This window comes from Macadamia integrifolia, chromosome 3 (genome assembly GCF_013358625.1).
Source record: "Macadamia integrifolia cultivar HAES 741 chromosome 3, SCU_Mint_v3, whole genome shotgun sequence".
In the NCBI taxonomy this organism is placed as follows: domain Eukaryota; kingdom Viridiplantae; phylum Streptophyta; class Magnoliopsida; order Proteales; family Proteaceae; genus Macadamia; species Macadamia integrifolia.
Genome location: NC_056559.1, coordinates 11,116,506 through 11,121,637, shown reverse-complemented (window position 1 = coordinate 11,121,637; position 5,132 = coordinate 11,116,506). Strand labels below are relative to the sequence as shown.

General features: G+C 40.6%; 1 pseudogene; it reads right to left on the bottom strand.

Annotated features, from left to right (window-relative positions):
* Positions 1 to 319: 319 nt before the first annotated feature.
* Positions 320 to 2,047, bottom strand: LOC122074158 (annotated as a pseudogene).
* Between the last annotated feature and the right edge of the window lie 3,085 nt (positions 2,048 to 5,132).

The following is a 5,132-nucleotide window of genomic DNA, read 5'->3' as shown; positions in this document are numbered from 1 at the left end:
AGCTTAAAATGAGGAAGTAGCTACAATTAGAAAAAGATAGGGAAATTTACCACGCCACCCCTGGAGATTGCCACAATTATTAGACCACCCCCTCTGTTTCACCAAATTATACTCAGAACTCCTACCGTTAGTAACTGTTAGGGAATATACCTCAAATGCTGACATCAGCTGGTTTATTTTTTTTTAAATACCAAAATGCCCTCATAAAATGTAAAGTACCTAATATACCCTTCTCTTAACCCCCTAACTCCATCACATACCCTCATACCCTCCATCGTCTTCATCCCCAAACCGAAGAGCAAAGCAACGACGTTAAAGCTCAAACTCTCTCCCCGGCCAAATCTGAAAACATCCCAAGAGCTTGTACTACACTTTCAGTTGTAGTGGCATCTCTTAGTGCTTGAAGAGCAATTTTCTGAGCTGTTTCTCTCTACTGAATAGCTTCCTTTCCAAGAACACTAAGTTTTGCAGGTAAAGGCATGGGCAGATTGTCACCATTCTTGGAGTTAGGGCTACCAAACTGAGATTGCTGTTGAAAAGTCCCATTGGAATTTGATTTGTTCTGTTGCCGTTGCAAGGTCCCATTGGAATTTGACTTGTTCTGTTCTTCCTCAGCATGATTGAAAGATGCCCCCACTCTCATATTTCTTAATCTGGGAGGGGGAGTTGAACTCTTCTTTTCAGTGTTGTTGAAGGGACTTTTTGGGATCCTTGGCTCTCGTTCGTAGACACTCTTGCTCCTTGTAACTTTGGACGCAGAAGAAGGGGCGACGAAATAGCTCTTTCTATAGAGTCAGGGCTTTCTCCTGTTGTAACTTTGGACGCAGAAGAAGGGGCGATGACACAACTCTCTCTGATACATTCAGGGATTTCTCCTCTTGAATCTAACATCTTAGACCAAAGCCCACCCACTGAAGATCTGATAACCATGCTTGGATTTCCATCCTTGACCATTCACCCTCTGATCAGTGGAGAATTTGGAAAATTTCCCCTAGTTCTCATTGGACTTGGCCTCTCTTTGTTGGGGGTAGTCTGATCAAAGTTCAAAGGGATTGGTTTCATAATAGAAGGAACCTCAGCTGAACAATCCCAAGAACCTCTTCTGTGAGCAGAGAGTTTGGAATTAAGGGATCTCTGTTCAAATTTGTCTCCATTTTCTCTAAAATTCTTCGGCATCCAAACGCTCATAGTATTCAGAGTGTACAGACCGAAAGATTTCCATAGTTTTGGTCCTATCATTACTGGCTCGAAGTTGGACCAGTCCTAACTCATCATCCTCTCTGTCACTCCCTATATGGATTAAGGAAGTGTATTCTTTGATCTGCTCCCCTATGGTCAATGTGGTTACTGCTCTGAGAAGATTGGTTGTAATCTCTTCAATTACTTTTGGATTGTCTTCTGAAGTTATTAGCTCAGAAGTGCCTACGAAAGGGTGCTGACCAGGAATAGGCTTTGTGCCTTTGATGATTGGAACAGGCGATCCTGTCTCCAACCTATCCACATAGATGAATTGACCGAGCTACATTTTGTTGCTGAGAACAAGATCATCTTGTTCAAAAGGGAGGCTGAAAAAGATTGAATGTGAAGATTCAGAGACCTTTCTATAAAAACCCTATTTAGGCCAGAGACTCTTCTCATCAAGATCTGTTGGTACGATATCTATCACTTGCAGAATTGAGCTCCTGTGCTCACTAGTAGGTTTAAGCCCCGTGTTCATTCCATTGATAAGCTTCAATAGAATTCCAAGAGCCAACGCCGCCTTGATCTTCGAGGGTTGACACAGATCCAAAATAACGTTATTCCGATTTTTCTCATAACATAATCGAGTCTTGACTTTTAGTCTAAACAAAATAGATGTTCGTGGTTAAGGAAGAGCCCAGCAGAAGAATTTCCCAGAGACGCTCGAAGAAATTGAAGGAAAAACAAAACCCGTCATGGATGAATCACCCAAGAACTACCTTGAAATTTGAAACTGTAGGATTCTAGTCAAATAGGTCAAAGATAGCACAGATTGCAGATCTGATTTGGGAAGTAAATTCTCAACCATGATTGAGTTCTTTAACCGCTATTTTCCAACTTTGATCTCATAGAAAGGAAGAGATAAAGGGATAAAAAGGGTAAAAAAGAAAAAGGATGATGGAGGGTATGTGATGGTGGGTAAAACCATCATTTTAAATCTTTCCTTAACAGTGACTGTCGGTAGGGGGTCTGAGTATAATTTCGTAAAACAGAGGGGGTGGTCTTATAATTGTGGCATTCTCCAGGGGGTGGTGCGGTAAATTTCCCAAAAAGATATCATTTTGTATATAATTATTGATTTTATTGTTCAGAAGTGAATTTATATAAAGTGTCTGTCCAACGTTATTTTTGTTCTTTTCTTGTTCTAAGGACATTTCTGGAATAGTTTTACCAAACGTTGTTTTTATTTCACCAGAGTGTTCTCACAGCATGGAATCGAAAATGAACACTTCTGTAAAAGAACACTTTCCAGTGATAGAAGTGTTGTCAAACAGCCTCTTAGTCTTGGTCTTGGTCTTGACATTGCATCCGAAGCTAAATCACCAATATTGTGGGAAGGGAAATCGATCATGCTTATTGAAATTCCAGATTTTTCCATATCTAATGGAAATAGCCTCCTTGAAACAATGTGTAATCTTCCAAAAAAATAGAGCTAAAGAAAAATTATTTTATGAATTAACAACCATCTTGTGTGGTTAACTATGTATCGTCCATCCCTGAGGCTCCCTTATTCTTCTTTAGTATGTGTGTACTTACTCTAGTGATTTCATGTGTTAGCAAGTGCAAGTTTAAACTCCCAAATAGTGGTATCTGTGGTCATTTGCAAGTTAGCATGGCTTCTCTTTTCGACGATTGCAATATTACGGTTGTACTTCCAGATGAAATGATGTTGATCATAAGCAAGTTAGACTTGGTGGGCTTCCATCACTTTACTGCAGTCTGTAAGTCTTGGAAATCCGTTGCCATGGCTACCAAGAAAGATATACAGAAGTTGCATCTTTTGTGACCTCAACAACTCCCATGGTTGATGCTTTCCATCTTACCAAATCTTAAAATTTATGGGCAATTTTTCAGTATCTCCCATAGAAAAAATTCAAGTTAAAATTGACTCAACTGGATAAGTTAGAATTGACTCAACCCGTTGGTGCTTGGTCTCTTGAGGCTTGGTGTTGTGGGTCTAACTTGGGATGGTTGATAATGAACAGTAAGAAGAAAAGACATCTCAATTTCAATCCATTGACCAAGGTACTAATTGACCTTCCACCACTTAAAAGTTACTCTTCAATCTGCCCATGGGTCTCGAAGTAGCTCAAACTCTAGCTTCATCAGCAAGGCTATGTTGTTGTCGCCTCTTCCTATGGCAACTGATGATGATGATTGTGTGGTCATAGCTATTAATTGTGGCTATTGTATAACCTTCTGTAAACCAGACGATGAGAGGTGGACTGTCATTGAAGAATACCGTTATTGGTTTGAAGACATTAATTTATACGATGGGAAATTGTATACTATAACTCGCCGATTTGATCTTATGGTTGTAGAGTTAGGCCCTCATCCAAAAGCAACAAGTTGTAACATTGCTCCTATAGTAGACGAGGAACTTAACTATTGCACTTGGTGACGGCCACGGCCACAGGAGACATCCTATCATATAGTAGAACGTCTTGGAGAGCTGTTAATGGTTATATAATATGAATTTGTTTCACCAAGAAGGAAACCTAGAGAATGTGTGTTCAAGATATTCAAGTTAGATCCAAAGCATCAGTGTTGGATTAAGGTGGAGGACTTAGGTGGTCAAATGCTATTTATTGGCAGAGTAAGTACTGGCTTCTCTCTCTCGGCACCTGATTACCCTGGATTTAGAGGAAACTCCATATATTTCACATATGATAACTCTTGGAAGTTTGTAGATAGAAACTATTACGATTTATGTGTGTTTCACTTAGAAGATGACAACATTGAAACTTTTTGCCCATATTTTCTGCCTCCCCCTCTGTCTTTACCTATATGGTTCGCTCCAATTTCTTGTCAGGGAGGGAAGCTGATTTATGTTCTCAACCTTGTCTTATGATTAACATTATGGAGACAATATGATTTCTTCTCCTATTTAGTAGGTTTATTTTCCTATTTAATGTAAATGTTATGGATTTGGTTCTCAATTTTTACATTGTTCGTTAGATGTCAATGAAAAATAATAAAACTCATTCTCATCTGAAGCTTTGTTGTATATCTGCCATCCTTCTCAGGCGCGGAATGCCTTCCTTAATTGGTCTGCACACCCTTTCCCCGCTCCAGATCAACGCAGCCCCGGGGTCCGATGGCTCCGCATTGACAGTCGGTGGCCCCACACCTATGGTGTGTAGCGAGTGGCCCCACTCCAGCAACCGGATTTTGGTGGATTTTCCCTCTTCACCCACTTGCGTACCCCATGCCACCCTACTAGCATACCCTACGCTGCTGCACCTTATTGGTTGAAAAACCATCTTTTTCACCCCATTGGCTAAGAAAATCCCTTTTTTCACCCCATTGGTCTAAGAAACCTATAAATACCCCCTCCTTGAAATTTCACACTAGAGCCACTTGGTGAGCAACCCTTGTTGGGGACACCCTGCCCTTCGAAGTTCTTCCTAATTCCTTTGATGTTCTTTGAAGTTCTTCTAATTTCTTCGAAGTTCTTTCCAAGCCTTCCTAAGCCTCCTAAGCCATCCTATAGCCTATCCCTAGCGGAAGCTCTGCTAGAGTGCCACCTCAACCTAATGTAGACACTCAATTTTGTCACCTCCGTCTGACTATGATGAATTATGGATCTTGGACGTGACTTCTTGCCTCTGATCGATAGAAATAATAATTGATTAACTATTCCCAAAAACATCCCCTACCTACCCAAAAACCCCGAAAATCCTATATGGAAGAAAAGAGGGTCCAATCATGACTTTTCATATACAAAGGAATCCGGTCAAGATGACCATATGGATGGATAGTAATCAGAATTACGATTCCAACGATATATGGTACGTCAAAATCGGACTGTCGAATCTCCCGCAATCGCTCTTGGAAATTTACACTTAGTTGTGCACATCCCTGCGCATACTAGTCAGCCAGCCCAGCAGGCT